We start from the raw sequence: 17,920 nt of genomic DNA on the forward strand, positions 1-17,920 counted from the left end.
CATATAGTTGAGACAAAACTCCAGTAAATAATGGAGAGATCTATTGAAATAAGTCAAACAATTTAATGGGACAAAATTTAAAGAGATTAGAAAATATTTCATTTAGAAATAGCGACCAGGATAAACATTTAATTTTTAATGTTTACTAGCACATCTCTACCCAAATTTGCCAAATTTATTTGGTTTTAAGAAAAATGTAATAACAAAATTGAAAGGTTAGCATTGAAAGTCCAAAACGTGCAAACAACCTGAGCATCTCTCTCAAAGACTTTTTCAACATGAGTTTGACAAAAAGATTATTGTTAATATTAACCAAATTATGTTCATTTGTGGGCTGAATTTGAATTATTTTAAATTTGATCTCTTCCATTTTATGGGGGAACAACGAGAAAATAGAAATATCCAAATTCAGAAAGTGACTACAGTAGCGACCACTTGGAAATAATCCACTTGCAAAATTTTTGCAAAACATATTTTAGATAAACACATACCCCACTTCTCAAAATATACCAAAGTTTGTGGTTGTAACATGACAAGATGTAAAAACCTTCAAGGGGTAAGAATACTTTCGCAACACATCGCCCGCAAAGGTCAATCAACACATTTCACGAGGCAAAGGTCAACGCCACGAATGCAACTCTTTCGCTCATAAAATGTTAGACGATATGATCACTCCTTCTCCTTTTCATTTACAACCTCACCTTCACACCGCACTTCAGATTGTATTCGCAAAAGGTTATTTCACTAAATCCGCTCACATAGCCCTTTCCATTATCAAGATGAACTGCTGATGTGCCTCAATGCCGAAGACAAATGTGCAAAGTCAGACAGCGATCTGAATGTCTTCAAACGAATGCCCTAAGTCAGATAAACGCTTTTATCTTAGTTGTATTCTCCCAAAGTTTTCAGTGCTGACAAAGGCGTGCGGGCTCAGGCTAAAGTTTTCCTTCCTGCTTGACACTGGAAATATTTCAGACAAGACGCACTGTTGGCATTCTCCCTCTTAATTGTCGAGTAAGACACATCCTGACTCATGTCATTTTATCCCACTTTGATTGGGACCGTTGTCTGTAGAGTCACAAGTCACCTTTCAACCTGAGATTGGAGATTATCTGAGAAGACTGAATGCAGGACACTTTTTATTGAACAAGTAGCTTCAAATGAAATCTTTCCTAAGATGTTTGAATAAGGCCTCTGAAGTCAAAAGTATCTACTACTTGAAGATTTCGTGAACAAAAAGTACTTTGATCACATTAGATTAAACTTTCAATAAGTGACCAACATGCAAAACCCTGCTTTTGGAAGAACATTGTAACTTGGACACACCAACACGGTGAGAGCATCATGCTGCGCGGATACCATCTTTCATTACGGACAGGAAAGCTGATTGTACCTGAAAGGAGGATGAACAGGGCATAAAATTAACCCTCCAGTTCTGGGAGACAACCCAGTTGAGTCTGGAAAAGATTTGAGACAGGGGTAAAAATTTGCCTGTCAACGAGTCCAACAAAGGAAATTTTCACCACATTTTCCAGATTTTTTTTATGTAAAAAAATGGGAAAACCATCTGTCGGTTTCCTCTTGTTGCCTGCAAGGCGTAGACGCACGCCGTACTAGTCTTATCACATGAAATCAAAGTAAATTCCTTGAAGTTCATGTTGGCAATGCGACAAAATACGAAAAAGTTTAAGAACCATGGATACTTTTGAAAGGTACCATGTCTTCCCTTCTTTTAACCCCAAGTGGGTAAAATCTGCAACATTCTTCATGCAATCAGCCGGCAATTAGTGCCAGCTTTATCTTCATTATGGCTTTTTCCACGACACAGAATAAAAGAGCGTTTGCCTGTCTTGCGACACAATCAAGGGAATTCATTCCTTAATAGTCGATCAAATTATTTTTCACCGTCACACTTTGCATGCAGAGAGTTCTTCTCCTTTTTTATTTGCTGTTTTGTTTTTATTTGATTTTCAGAACGGTGGTGTCGTGATGATAAATGTGCCCATGATTGCACGTCCGACGTTCGTCCCATGATACCTTGCAAAGGCTAAGTAAAGTAAAGTAAAGTAAAATCTAAAGATTTGAAATTTATTTTGGCACCTTTTGAGTCTTTTTATCTGTGACCATAGCGATAAACAGTTCATCCTATTGCAAGAATACTACCATACCAACAAACTGTTGTCAAGGCAACATGACTTTCCAGGCTTGATTAACAACTGGTTAACCCACTGCAAAATTTTTGAAATGGTTGAAAGTGTGAAAAACGAACAAGATGAATCTGTCACAAGCAGACTTTTTACCGAATTCCATGGATTACACTCAAAAATGTAATTTGGTAGTAGACGTTGAAGATGTGTCTGATCCATGTACACCACTATAAACACATATAACTCATGAGATAAGACCATACATGATGCATTTATCCAGTTGAATTACAAACCACCATTTGAGCTTTTTGACTGTTTCTCCTCATGGACAAACAAGATTTGATTGTAACGATCCACACCCCTTTGTCACAGCTTCAAAGTGATTTGTAAGGTAGATTTAATATTGCATTTGTCGTCTCTGAGAACTTATTTTACCCCCAAGTTCATTACAATTTTTTTTATGTGTCCTAACCGTCTGTGTTGTTCTCAAAATTGTTGTCTGAGTTAAAGGAGAAGCTGACAGATTTACCTTCACAAGTGGAGCATTGCAGCTTTTGCTACGATCCTCCGCTTTGTGCATAATATATATATATAATTATATATATATTTCTATATAGCAATATATTTCTATATTGCTATATAGAAATATAGCAATTTCTATATATATATACATAAATATATATATATATATATATATATATATATATATATATATATATATATATATATATAGAAATTGCTTTGGGTTTATTTCTAACCAGTCGAAATAAAGTGAACCAAATGAAAGAAAATGTCAATAAAAGTTGAACTTCTCCGTCAGCTGGGTAACGTAAGGATCTCAAACCCTGATTTCGATATTTATTGGGAATGACCTGCTCAGAGTGAGACGTCCTCAGCATTGATCGTCAGCCTCCGTTCAGGCTATTGATCCAGGCTGCTTTTGATTGACCTATCTTGTGGATGTGATCAATCAAAACGGAAAAGGGGAACATCAATTCCTGATCTCTTGTTGATCCGCATCTCGGTACAAAGGTGCATTACTAGAGATGTTTCTAAACCAGTGTACTTGTGATTATAATGGTACTGACATTATACTCACAACAACCACTTATAAATAACTACGAGATGGTTTAATTTTGATTCCAGGCGTCCCACTGCCGAAGCTTTCGTGTCTGAGCAACTGTAAAAATAAGATATGGAGGAAGCACATTTTCTGACTAAAAACAATTAAGAAAATGCTAAATTTTTCTCTCAATTTGTGAGTTGTATAGAGCTCTTTATAATGGAAATTGTGATATTTACAAGGTTTCAGCCTAATGGTAGGTGTCAGCAATATTTTTTTGCAAAGATTTTTCTTTTATTTATGTGATTTCCCGTCTTAGCGGAGCGAAAACACAATAATGCAAGACTATCCGACAAAAAAGGTGCTAAAACATTTTTCTTGAAAACAGCGCTCTAAGAACGCCTCTGAAAAATCTCAGCCGGCAGCATCAGCGGTTGCTCTTCCTCAGCGGCAAAAGCTCTTGTGCTTTTAAAGACTAAAATTATCATAATACAACTTGAATTGAAACTGTTTTCATAAAAAAAAAAAATTGAGAGATTAACAACGCTTTCATTTAAGCAGAGAAAGTGGATTCCAGAAACACGATGACAGATAGCAAGATTCTGCTGCAGTGAAGCGGTTTGATCTGCCTATCAAGCTACCAGACACTCTGACCTGAATGCAGTGATATGGAAATTTTCAGCACTGTCTTCTTTTCTCTGCTCATTTGTTACTCGAATATATGCAATCGCCTTAAAGCAGAAACACTGAGAGACTGTGATGGGCTCCCACAAGTGACCTTGGTGTAATGATACTTTCCTACTTGGTGGAAATGTCATGTCAGAAGTTGTCAAGAGAACCGACCATAAAGCAAGCCAGCGGCAGGGTTGAAGGTATAAAAAAAAAAAGAAAAAAGAATTAACTGAGGGTTACAGTTTACAGCTGATGAAGTCAAAATGGCTTGTCTGTTTCAGGAGAAACTAAGACGAAAGTGTGGAAGTAGGAATACAGTCCCCTTTAAATCGAGATTGAGTGCCAGGAATAGCAAACAGAACCATGAGATGTTAGTTTTACTCACTTTGAAGGAGGCATTCTGGATTCATTTAACATACACAAGTTTTTAAACGTTTTGTGTAAACTCCGATGTTTCATAGGATTGAAGTCTGAAACCAGGTTTATATTAAGCTTTGATTTTAGTCATCCTGTTTTAGCCTTGGTGATTTCGGACCCATCATGCTTTCAGACCTATGTGTTGCCCTGAGGGATGAAGATTATCATCCATTGGTGCCATAAAGAAAGTCTTTCTTCATGTCATAATAAGCAATTTTGCTCAAGTTCAAATCCAAATCCACTTTATTTATAAAGCCCATTTTGTCATATCCCATGTTGTTTCTGTTGTTTCCCTGTATTTTATTTATTATTTTCCTTTGTCTGTGTTTATTTCCCTCAGTTATTCTTATTTTCACCTGATCAACCTTGTCATGTTTTACTCTTCTTAGTCTGCTCTTAGTTTAGTTCATATTTATTTCTGGTGTTAGTTGCAGTTTCATTTCCTCATTCCCCTGTTCTTCCTTTCTCCAGTTTCTGCCAATCTCTCTCTCTCTCTCCCTCCTCATTCTACCTGTTTGGTCTCATCTCACAGCTGCAGCCCATTCTTTCTAAGGTTCGTCATAATTTCCTTAAACCTACCGTCATCTGACTACTGTCGGCATTTGGACCTAAACCTTTATACGCCATGTTCATATTTAAAAACCAAACTTTGCCCAAAGTTCTCTATGAAAACGAGATGAATCAAAGAATAAAAGTCAAGACATAAATCAAATGCTCACATTTAAAACGCACACATAAAAGCAAATGGACAACAAAAAGAATACATCAACTCACACTAGGCAAAACGCTATTAAAAAAAGATGCGTTTTTATTTTTTAAAGAGATTTAAACACGGGGAGCAAAGATGCGTATCTAATATTCAAGCGCAACGGATTCCAAAGTTTTGGAATCCGTTGCGCTGCAGAAAACCTTGATCTCCTCTCGGTTTCTGCCTGAAAGGAGATCAAGTAAAAGCAGCAGGTCGACTTATATGAAGGCCTACAAAGGAGGATGAGGCTGAAGTAAATCCAAAGTTATGGAGGAGCAAGTCCACTTAGGCATTTATAGGACAACATAAAGGCTTTGAAATTAATCCTGTTATGCACAGAAGAGTTTAATTATGGTCTTACAGAACTATTGTGCAAATCTTTTCTGAAAAATCTGGAGCTATGGTTCTCAAACTTCATATTACAAGTACCAACACAGTAAATACTGTAAACTGTTTCCCAAGTAGCGTTTTAAACGGGACATAGATTTTTAATCGGTTTCTGTGTCATTATAGACACATAAAAAAGGTGGCAAAACTACAGTAGGTTTTCTAATTTTACAAAGAAGCTTAAATTTTCATGCGTTTTTTTTTTTTTTTGTTAGAAAAACTTGAAGATCGTCAATGGTTTTCATTGGAAATGTCGAATGTTTCTTATCAGCCTCGGTGTTCAAAATTGTTGCCTTGTATGTAAAAGTGATACAGCCAAAGTAAACAAATAATTGAGTTTTGTACTATTTTTCACTCACTGAATCATTAAGACATTTCCAGCATCTGTCTTCCAAGGTAAGTTGACCATAACAGTGGCAACACTGATTAGCTATTTTTTATGTTCTTCCTTTGTATGCAGGGTTCTCTGCAGGTCTCCTATAGTCCAAAACACATGACTGCTAGGTTAAATGATTAGTTTAAATTGCACTTGGATCTTAGTGTGTGTGTGTATAGTTGTTTGTTTTGTGCATGTTGCCCTGTGATGGATTGGCAACCATCGTGAACCTCGCCTCTCACCCAGTGATCACTGGAGATAGACACCAGCTCTCCCTGTAAGGATCAGTGGGTTTAGAAGATACGTGGATGGATATAATTAAACACATTTGCAGCAAAATAACCGGTACAAAATGTTTTACTTCTTATTGTACAATCCCCCCCAATTAAAAACATAATCACATATTCAACGTGAAACATAGCTTTTTTCTCCACTATCTTAATTTAGGTATAAAAGGCACTGAAACAGTTAAAGTGCCTGATCCACGCCAATAAAATGATGTTTTATAGAGATCACAAGACATAAATTCTATATGGTTCCAAATACAAGCACAATTAATAGACAAGTGAAATTAAATGGTTTACATAAGCTGATTTTCCCACCCTGCTTCCCCTGTTCTCTCCCAGTTCTCGACTCTACTAAAAAAGCCTATACAGCTTGCCCTTAAGGAAATGTTTCTTTATAAACTTAGGGCAATAATTCACAGAGGCTCCCTTCAAATCCACTCGGCCGTGAAAGAATGAAAGGTATTTTGCAAACAATTGGCCCCTCTTCTCCCACTGTGCACCGGAGTAAGGACGTATGGCGACTAAGTGAGCTGTGACAATTGTGCAAGCATCAGCAGGCTTTTTTGTGAAACCAGTCTTCCTGGGAGCTGCAGAAGTTAGCCGGGATAAATGAAGACACGGCAGTCGTTCCTTGGCTCCCGACTCTTAATAGCGTGACACAGAACTCAGAATGCGGCCAACACAAGACGCCATATGGCATAATTGCCGGCAACACACGGAGCGTTTTCAGCCGAAATGCTGAAACACTCAAGAGAAGTTGCATGACACATCTGCTCTCAGGTGTACTTGTGCGCGCGTAGGCAGAGTTGTTAAAATCGCATCAGGCGTTATCTCTCCAACGAGAAATCCTCTGGTACCCAAGCATGAGTGATATACGGATCCACCCACAAAGGCCCCGGCCACATCCATCTTCAGTGTCATTGGCATTCTAAATCTCTCAGTCATGCCTGCATCTATAATGGCCCAATTACTGCCGATGGGGATCCCACTCCCTATCTGACAATTACATCTGTTAGAGTTTGAGAGCATTAATGCCTAAAAAATATCAATTAAGGTGATTGATCAGGATGTTAATATCCTATTAAACAGCAGTCTGGGGCAGTAGAGCATTTCTGTTGATTAGGACGAAATGAGTAAGACTCTCTGGGACGAAGTGACTGTAGTTTAGTGGGCCAGTTAGATTGCTGATCTAATGAACGCAGAAAATGGCTTGCGGATGCATTTTATTGCCAGGTAAACGTGGACAAGAACAACTTTAGGTAATTGGTACTCAAAAGGCGTTTCATGGAGCCATAAAAAGCAGGACGGATGGAGAACTTTCTGGTCAGCTGAGCGAGAGTCCCACAGACACATTTACGAGATGCTAATTCAAAACGAGAACACTCGGAAATCTGCTGAGCTAAAAACGACCCGATACAGGTTGTTTTGTGAAAGCCATTCTGGGCTTGATTTACCATAACAGGGTTGAGTCATGTTTGGCTGAGGATGTGTTAGATCTTCCATCTGAAATTAGATGATGCGACGCATTGTGTATCTAATCGGAAGACTACCATGCAGCGGGATGAAAAGAGGAATGCCGTAATCTGAATAACAAAACAAGAAGCATTTGGGTTAAAGACATAATGTGGCAATTAAACCAATGAGTTGGTCATTTTTGAAGTGTGAGCAGAAACCAGGTACTTTTAGGTCACAACATCAACGTAAAGCTTGTCTGGAGACCTAACAAAGCATAATTAAAGTTTCACTACCTCTTTCCCAACAACATGAATGCAGCATTTAGAAGAGATATCCCAGCAGAGTTGCATAAACACCATCTCAAATGTTTTTCTTTTACTTACCTTTAATCAACGTTAATTTCCCAATACCCTTAATCACATTCATAGTTTATGTGGAGTGAGGTTTAATATTTCTTCCTTAGAAATTTACTTAAGTTTACCTTCTGTGTTCAAGTTGTAAATGTCTTTTTTTTTTTAACTACATGCGATTGTTGATTAAGAGTAATTTCTCGACAGCTTCAATGCCACAGTCTGATGTCGACATTGTAAGCTGTAAAGATGTGAATTTCCGAGCTTCAGCCCGCTAAGCCAGCCTTTGAATAGGATATCTGCTATTTAAGCTCCTCCAAGTGACTGAATGTGCTTTAAATTACGACACGGCTTCTTTCTTCCAGAATGATTGTTTGAAAACATAAAGGTTCTCTTGGCACCGCTAAAGCTTTGAATAGAGGGCAATTAAATTCAAAAGTGTAATTTCATACGTTTTGTGTGTTAAAAAATGTTTCCCCCTCTTTTTATTTTTTTTCATCATCTTGTCAATGATCACCGGCATGGTGCACTCATCCCTCTGTCCTCCCTCTGCCATTTCCCTCCCCTCCCCTCCATCGCCTTCGTTTTTTTTTATTTAAAAGGCTTTCCATTCTTCCCCTGGCATGGCATCACACACTCATTTCATTTCTCATTTACAGACTGATAATCAGAATGTCATTACAGTGTCCACACTGGGCTGCTGGAGGGGTAATTGAGCAGCATAAAAGGCATTTGAAAGAGGGATGAATAATAGAACTGGAGATGAAGTGGGTGGAGGGGAGAGTGGTGACTTGGAGCTAGGCCTGCTTTCTCAGGTGGCTGGCCCATATCGGATGGCATCCTCCCTGGCCCTATGGTTAACCATGTCTATGTCACAAGCTTGCTCTCTTTTTTTTTTTTTTTACCTCCAGCACATTAGAGGCAGAGCAGGCATCAACACTCACGGTAGAAAGGGAGAAAATCAATAGGAGAGTTTCAGAAGGTCAAAGTCAAGCATGAACAATCACTTTACATCTTGGAAGTCGCCTTGATTTAGATGGCAAAACAGACCACAATTTTGTCCTTGCGCCTTATTTGGAACAGACTAAGTTCTAGCAGTTCCATCTACACACTAAGTTCACTATTTTTTTTTTGTTACCTGAAAAAAGGAATGCTTTGACTGAGTCCAAGCTTGAGTGCTTCCCCACAGCCTTTCAAACATGCTCGCTGTTGATCATTTCCGCTAGATGTGTCTCCATGCTCCGTGTTTGTGTCCTTTGCTTGCCTCTCCCTGCTCCTGTCCTCCACGGCTGTGGTGTGGCAGCCTGGCACTGTGCCAGCCCCGTTTGGCAGAGGTGGTACATTTCCATCTCATTCATCACATAAAGACAGATAATCAGAAAGTCATTACAGTAGCTTGACACCAGTGCTTGCCCCGGGAAGACAGAGTAATTGAACAGCACAGAAGGGGAGACAGCGGACTGAGCCAAGGCCACGTGGTAATGAATGTAAGATGTAGATATAAGAGGAGTGGGAGTCTCAAAGCAGAGGGATGTAGATGGAAGGAAAGCGAGCTGGACGTTTGGAGAAGACGGTGGGATATGTGGTATTGTGATTTGACATTCAGAAGTGGGAAGGAGGAAGAAGCAACACTGGTAAATAGACTATGTTCAAACTGATCAGGCAGAACAATAAAACCACCTGTTAATCTGAGAGTTAGTCCCCTCTTGTTCCCTCAAAACAGTTCTAGCCGGTCAAGGACTAGACTCAACTTGGCCCCTGAAGGTGTGCTGTGATATCAAACAGCAAGATGTCACCAGCAGATTCTGTAAGTCCCATAAATTGTGAGGTGGGGTGTCAATAAATTGTGCTTGGTTGTCCAACGCGTTCCAGAGATGTTTAATCGGATTGAGATATAGGGAATTTGGAGGCCAAGCCCAAAACTTGCAGAAGCTGAGAGAATTCCCTGGATGGCAGCAGAGGTGACTGCCTCAAATCTAAAAGAGTGGCTTGAGAAATGACAAGGGGGGGGGGAACTGCACTGAGTTCAGATTTGTCTGAGGAAGCTAAGCAACAAAGTTGCTGCCATAGGGAAATTCAAGGGGCTGATTCCCCTATGAGGTTTAGAGAATGGGCTGGACTGACTGAGTTAAAGGGTAAATTTGAGCATAGTGAGTAAAGGCCAGAACACACCACCTAAGCGAGCGACTGAACTGGTGCATGGACCTTTACCTTCAGAACACTTCAAGAGGAGATCAAAACAGTTGGGATAAAATTTCAGATTGGAGCAAGTTGGGTCTCTGGATGCATTAAAATTAAATTTGTTGGTCGGAGAGGTGAATTCCCCTAATCTGAGGAACCCGTAAAAGGCTAGATGGAAGGTTCTTGACATGAGTGCTTTCACACAATAGAAGTAGGGACTGGTGTTAAGAGCCAATATAAGGCTTTTGAGAAGAGGAAAAGTGATGGTTTTGCTGCAGTCGGGGTGAAGGAAGCTGAATTTTCTGATATCTTTGAGGAGACGCCTTATGCCAAAATTAGCGAAGAGGCTTGGTGATGAGAAGGGTTGGTGGAGTCTGGAAAAAAAAAAATCAATGCCTGGCATCAGAGAACGGACATAAGAGGGCTTAAAGCTGTGATCTTTGACACATCACCCTTGCATAAGTTTTTTAACTCTTGATGGAATGACAGCAGAGAATAGTGCAAAAAAAAGGTATGCTGACAAAATTTTTAGCAAGTTATATTTCTGGGAATCATTTGGATTAATTTTTCATAACAATTGATAGTTTACACTCATCTAGAAACTGATGTCTGGTTGAAGAGTTTCAGTGTAATACGAAGCAATCTGACAATCTGTTAGCCTACTTAGGACGGTTGCACCCGGACGCAGATTTAAAGAAGACAACCTGACCAGCCGATCAGTTCAACAGACGTGAAGCTCTGACTGATCGACTTGGAGAGTACTCTCACTGAAACTATTATGTTTGTGTGTCATTCCCTTGATTGGAATCATTCAGCGGCTGTCACAAAGCACTGAAACCAGCATTTCCTCTCTGACATCTGAGCGGCTGTAAGAAATGCAGCTCTTTTTTTCTGTTTGCTTATGCGCTGCCACGCAGAGCCATAGGAATGCTGTGATGGCACAACGGAGGGCTGATGGCCAATGTGGTTGCGGCACTTATTTATGTGATTTACTAAAACAGCAGTGGGCTTTACAGTCGGACCTACATGTTTAGGTGTCCGCTGGGGTCTGATTCCAGGTGATTTAGAAAGAACATGTTTGTTTCTAGAACACAGTCTAGGATTGCCAAAAGGAGAACTAAAATACAAAAACACCTGCAGCAGATCTTTGTTTTTTCTTCACGTAACAGCTTATGAGCCGATATACCAGACCTGTAGGTAAGTTTAACTTCATGGGATAGTTTTCTTCAAAGTCAATGAAAACAAAAAAATATGAGACGATGCTCTATCTGTAGCCGATTACACAACATACATTAATTTAATATATTATTTTTTTTGTTGAGGGCAACAAATTTCCTTTTCAGAGTTTAACAATTTTACAGAATTTTAATGTTGCAGAGGTAAAATGAGCCTCTTTCACTAAACACTTAAAGATGGCATTAAAAAGAATCATATAAACATAAGTAGAGCTGATGTCGATGCACCATGGCACTTCCTGTTGTATTACACTTCTGACTTTTTTTTTTTTTTAAATGCACAGCTAAGCTTGCACGTGTTATTTACGAATGACTGCATGAAGATTAGAAGTGATTTGTCTTTGTGGATTTTCAATGGAAATGTTTTATGAAAGAGGCTATAGATTTATTAAATGTAGCATCTGTCATGCTTGGTCTAATGTTTTTAGCCCACATGCAGAAACACTCACAGAGAGATGGATGAAAAGAGTGTTTATTGTAAAATACAGAAAATCAAACAAGGAAGCTCGACTAGGGAGGTCAGCGGGCCGGAGTCCGGGTGCGTCTGCACACAAGGGAATAGAGAGGTCAAAATGGTTTCACGGGGGGTAGGGAATGGAGATAACCACTGGCTGGGGATACAGATCTTACTTGGACATCGGTGGAGGAACGGGGTTCAGACAGTGGGGAGAGTGATGGAGGCAGGTTGGGAAGGAACAGGCGTTGGGGGTGCAGGTCAGTGTGTCCCACAGGGGAGCAGTTGAGTCGGCAGCAGAGGTGTCACAGATGGATTCTCCTGGGCTGGTGGGCTTCGAAGGGTTCCTGAGGGTAAGGTCACGAGAGTAGGGTGAGAACCTGAACAGACCGGGTCAAACACAAGAAGATTAGGCAAATCACACTGAGGGGCTCGAGTACCAAAACTGGCAAACACTCTGGCAAGGAAGTGTTGGCTGTCTGCTGGTTATATACTGCTCCAACGATGATTCCCTCAGGTGTGGGTAGTTGGGAGTCTGCGGGCACGCTCTCCAGCAGGGTGACCGATGGCTCCCTCAGGTGGACTGGTGAAGTACTGAAAAGGAAAACAACTAATCCCCACCTGGATCCTAACATTACCCCCCTCAATGACCGCCACCTGGCGGTCCAGAAGAGCCAAGTGACTGAGAAGACGAAATCTGAATGAGGGATGGATCCAAATAACGAACCCGGCACCATAACCGGTCTCGGGACCATAACCTCCCAGTCCACCAGGTATTGCCACCCTCTCCCACGCCTCCGGAGTCAACATCTGGCGGACCGAGTAAGCCGGGTGACCATCAATGTCCAAGGTGGGGGGGGCTCAGCGGGGGCACAAGGGACTGGAATGGACCGGTTTAACCTGGGACACATGAAACGTGGGGTGGACACGAAGTGAGATGGCAGTCGTAGACGAACCGCCGACGGGCCTACAGGTGCTCATTTCATAAGGCCAATGAACGAGGGGACATTCTTGGACATTGATTTAAGGGGATGTCTCTCGTGGAAGCCAAACCTTTTGGCCAGGGACAAACGTGGGAGCAGCTCTCCTCTACGATCAGCCCAACGACGATTCTGTGCAGCGGTTCGGTTAAGGGCGGCGATAGTCCTGTCCCAGATGACCTTACACCGTCGATGTGGTGCTGCACAGAGGTTACGAGATGTCCTTTTCGTCAGCCGGAACAGCGGGGGTTGATAGCTAAGGAGCCCTCAAAAGGGGATAACCCAGTGGCAGAGGACACGTGCGAGTTATGCGCATACTCCCCAGGGGAGGTAAATGCTCCAGTCGGCCGGATTGGTGGTGGTCAGACATCTGAGGGTGGTCTCCAACTCCTGGTTCATTCGTTCGACTTGACCATTTGACTGTGGATGATAACCAGAGGTGAGTGAAGCCTTTGCTTCAAGGGCCGACAAAATTTCTCCAAACCTGAGCAGTGAACTGTGGGCCTCGGTCAGAGAGGATGTCCATAGGTATACCATGTAATCTAAAGACATGCTTAACTAGGAGTTGAGCTGTCTGATAGCCGAAGGCAGTTTTCTCAATGCCACTAGATGGCAAGCTTAGAAATCTATCTATGATGGTCAGATAGTGGTCATACCTTTGGAAATGGGTAGGCCGGTGACAAAATCGATCGCTATGTGCGACCAGGGCCGTTTGGGAGTAGGTAAAGGTTGAAGAAGTCCGGAAGGAGGCTGATGAGAGGACTTATTCCGAGCACAAATGGGACAGGCGGAGACATAATCTTTAATGTCCTTTTGGACAGACGGCCACCAGAAACGTCGATTTACCAGTGCGACGGTTCTGCTGGTGCCTGGATGAGCAGAAAACTTCGAGGAGTGTAACCAACTGATGACACGAGCCCGAATAGCCGTAGGTACGTAGATCTTGTTGGGTGGTCCGGTTCCCGGATCGGGCTCAGATCGCTGTGCTTGCTTAACGAGGTCTTCGATTTCCCAGGTCACCATAGCTACCGAACAACTTGGGGGTAGAATGGGAGCAGGCTCCTTCTCAGAGTCGTCTGGGGAAAAAGCCTGGACAGGGCGTCCGGCTTCACGTTACGGGATCCTGGACGGAAGAAATGGATAAGTTAAACGAGAGAAGATAACGACCAACGTGACTGTCGAGGATTGAGTCTCTTAGCAGACTGGAGATAGGCTAGATTTTTATGGTCCGTCCAAACATGACAGGGTGAACTGCACCCTCGAGCCAGTGTCGCCACTCCTCTAAAGCAAGTTTGATGGCGAGTAATTCTCGATCCCCCACATCATAATTTCTCTGTGTGGGAGACAGTTTGCGAGAGAAATAGGCACAGGGATGAGTCTTGTGATCACTCTCTGAGCGCTGAGAGAGAACAGCTCCTACTCCAGAATCTGAGGCGTCCACCTCGACAATGAACTGATTATTGGGGTCAGGTTGGATGAGAACAGGTGCGCTAGCAAAAAGACTCTTTAATCTGGAAAAGGCTTCATTGGCTGCAGGGGACCAGCTGAATGGAGTCTTGGTTGAGGTTAGCGCAGTCAGGGGTAGGGCAGTTTGACTATAATTACGAATAAATCGTCGGTAGAAATTGGCGAACCCCAGAAATCTTTGAAGTTGTTTCCGGGTTGTAGGAGTGGGCCACTCTAGAACTGCTTTGATTTTTTCCTCCGCTGGCCTGACCTGTCCACCCTCGAGGACGAAACCCAGGAAGGACACCGATTGTTGGTGAAACTCGCATTTTTCCACTTTTACAAACAACTTATTTTCCAGGAGACGCTGCAACACCTGACGGACATGATTCCTATGTTCAGGTAGATTCTTAGAAAAAATCAAAATGTCATCGAGATAAACGAACACAAACACGTTAAGAAAATCCCTTAGGACGTCATTAACAAGAGCCTGAAAGCATGCTGGTGCGTTAGTTAACCCGAAGGGCATCACTAAATACTCAAAGTGGCCTAACGGAGTCTTAAAGGCCGTTTTCCACTCATCCCCTTCTCTGATGCGGAGTAAGTGATAGGCGTTCCTAAGATCTAGTTTAGTGAACACCTTGGCCCCTTGAACAGGCTCAAAGGCAGAGGAGAGGAGTGGCAGGGGATACTTGTTTTTCACAGTGATTTGGTTCAGACCTCTGAAGTCGAGGCAGGGTCTTAATGATCCGTCCTTCTTCCCTACGAAGAAGAAACCAGCCCCTAAAGGGGAGGAGGAATGGCGGATTATGCCAGCTGCTAATGACTCCTGTATGTATTTCTCCAAGGCCTCCCTTTCGGGTTTGGAGATGTTGAAGAGACGACTGTTGGGCAAAGGAGCCCCGGGTAGCAGATCTATAGCACAGTCATATGGTCTATGGGAGGCAGGGACGAGGCTTTAGTCTTACTGAATACTTGGGCCAAGTCATGATATTCAGCGGGGACTGAAGAGAAATCTGGTGGATCGGCTTCATAATTGTCTGCTGGTGGTGGGCCAGGCGGAACTGCGGAGCGGAGACAAGATGAATGGCAGGTTAGGGACCACGAGTCAATGTGTCGACCAACCCAATTAATATTGGGGTTGTGCTGTTGCAACCATTCGAAACCCAAAACCAATGGGGTACTTGCAGTGGGGAAAACATAAAAAGAGATGCACTCATTATGGTTGCCTGAAACTGTTAGTGGGATGGGTTGGGTTTGGTGAGTAATCTGTGGCAGCACCTTGCCGTCAAGGGCTAAAACACGAAGGGGAGCAGGAAGAGGGACGGTCTTAATTCCCATCTGCTGCGCAAAACATGAATCCAACAAATTACGTTCACATCCAGAGTCTATCAAGGCGGATACTGGAACTGACTTATTATTTACGAGAAGAGATGCAGACAACAATAGACGAGGTGAATTTATGGTTATTTGGTGGTCCGCCAGCTCCCTCGCCTTTACTGACGGACCTTGGCTTTTAACAGCAGAGGACAAAGGGAGACGAAGTGTCCCGCTTCGCCACAGTAGAGGCACAACTTGGAACGCATTCGGCGCTGCCTCTCTTCCTGAGATAATTTCGTGTGCCCGATTTGCATGGGTTCGGAGCCGGATAAATTTGGTGTGGGCTCAGCTGGGATGGCGCGAACAACAACAGGAAGAGGTCTGGGTTGAGTATTACTATTGCCTCTCTCTTTAGTTCGGGCTTGGATCCTATTATCTAACCGGATGGACAATTTTATCAAGTCCTCCAGAGAATCGGGGTCATCTAAGGTTGCCAATTCGTCCTTAATGGGATCGTTTAAGGCGTTTAGGAATGCACTTTTGAGCGCAACACTGTTCCATCCTGAAGCGGCCGCTTGGATGCGAAAGTCAATTGAAAAATCAGCCACCGACCGTGGGCCCTGTCTTATTTTTAACAAGTCTCGTGAACTGAGAGCCTTATCTGTATCCTGATTGAAAGTCTGTTTGAACTCAGTTATAAACTCCAAAAAGGTGCAATTGTAGTCAGGGGATGAAGAGAACTTAACCTCTGCCCAGTCCAGCGCGCGGTCTGATAGGTGCGCAATAATGTACGAAATCTTAGTGGAGTCGTGAATAAATCTACGAGGAGAGTGATTGAACTGAAGTGTACATTGCATTAAGAAACCCCTGCATTTCTTAGGATCCCCATCAAACCTGGGTGGATTGGGCAACGGACAGTCGGAAAACGTGGGCTGGACTGGAGGAGCAGGACCTGGAGCTGAAGGTTGGGAAGGTTCTCCTACTGGATCTGGAGTCTGCGGAAAACGTGAGCGAAGAAAATCTGTTAGTTCAGCCAGGCGACTGTTGGTTTCAGCCTGTCGGTGACCCAGGTCTTGTAAGGCGGACTCATGCTTCTGTATAGATGCTTGTTGTTGGTGGAGAGCTCTCTGGAAAGTTTCTGCTGGGTTTTCAGTGTGGCCAGAGTGTTCTGTCATGCTTGGTCTAATGTTTTTAGCCCACATGCAGAAACACTCACAGAGAGATGGATGAAAAGAGTGTTTATTGTAAAATACAGAAAATCAAACAAGGAAGCTCGACTAGGGAGGTCAGCGGGCCGGAGTCCGGGTGCGTCTGCACACAAGGGAATAGAGAGGTCAAAATGGTTTCACGGGGGGTAGGGAATGGAGATAACCACTGGCTGGGGATACAGATCTTACTTGGACAATCGGGTGGAGGAACGGGGTTCCAGACAGTGGGGAGAGTGATGGAGGCAGGTTGGGAAGGAACCAGGCGTTGGAGGGTGGCAGGTCAGGTGTGTCCCCACAGGGGAGCAGTTGAGTCGGCAGCAGAGGTGTCACAGATGGATTCTCCTGGGCTGGTGGGCTTCGAAGGGTTCCTGAGGGTAAGGTCACGAGAGTAGGGTGAGAACCTGAACAGACACGGGTCAAAACACAAGAAGATTTAGGCAAATCACACTGAGGGGCTCGAGTACCAAAAACTGGCAAACACTCTGGCAAGGAAGTGTTGGCTGTCTGCTGGTTATATACTGCTCCAAACGATGATTCCCCTCAGGTGTGGGTAGTTGGGAGTCTGCGGGCACGCCTCTCCAGCAGGGTGACCCGATGGCTCCCTCAGGTGGACTGGTGAAGTACTGAAAAGGAAAACAAACTAATCCCCACCACCTGGATCCTAACAGCATCAGTCCCTAAAGTGCAATTATTGCCATGCCTTGTGAAGAGGTAAAAAAACATCAAGTAAAAACATTACATTTCTTTTGCATAAATACAAAATTAACATTTTAGTTGATTTTGTTTTTAATTTTTATCATGCTTCCAAATTCCTTTATTATTCCTATATTAAGAGGTGGCTAACCAGGTTTTTGTTTTAAATGTACTAATATTTCAAAGTGGGGAAAAAAAGCCCCTGAGCATCACTGATCCTTTACCTGACTGAACACAACTGTTGCTAAAATGGTCAATAACCAAAGTGAACAGTTCCAGTTAAATATCCAGGTGACAAGAAAGACCTGGGTTTACACCCAGGTTAGTGCCCAGTAACTGGTTATGGGTTTCAGCTCATATTTAAACTGATGATTATTTATTGAAAGTTTCCAGAAACCCTGAACAAGTCAAGTCTAAATAACCAAAATAGAGTGACTGCCTTTAATTTAGATGTACCAATAAGTCAGAGCAAATTTTGTAAAAGAAAGAAAAAAAGCAATC

General features: G+C 42.6%; 1 long non-coding RNA gene across 1 annotated transcript; it reads right to left on the reverse strand.

Annotated features, from left to right (window-relative positions):
• Window positions 1-16,740: 16,740 nt before the first annotated feature.
• On the reverse strand, window positions 16,741-17,387 carry LOC145553148 (uncharacterized). Its single transcript, XR_014089394.1, has 2 exons — window positions 17,191-17,387; window positions 16,741-17,094 (listed from the first exon to the last, which is right to left on the reverse strand). It is a non-coding gene; the product is annotated as an uncharacterized LOC145553148 (long non-coding RNA).
• Between the last annotated feature and the right edge of the window lie 533 nt (window positions 17,388-17,920).

The sequence above is a fragment of the Poecilia reticulata genome, chromosome 10 (assembly GCF_904066995.2).
Source record: "Poecilia reticulata chromosome 10, P_reticulata-male-v2, whole genome shotgun sequence".
Lineage (NCBI taxonomy): Eukaryota > Metazoa > Chordata > Actinopteri > Cyprinodontiformes > Poeciliidae > Poecilia > Poecilia reticulata.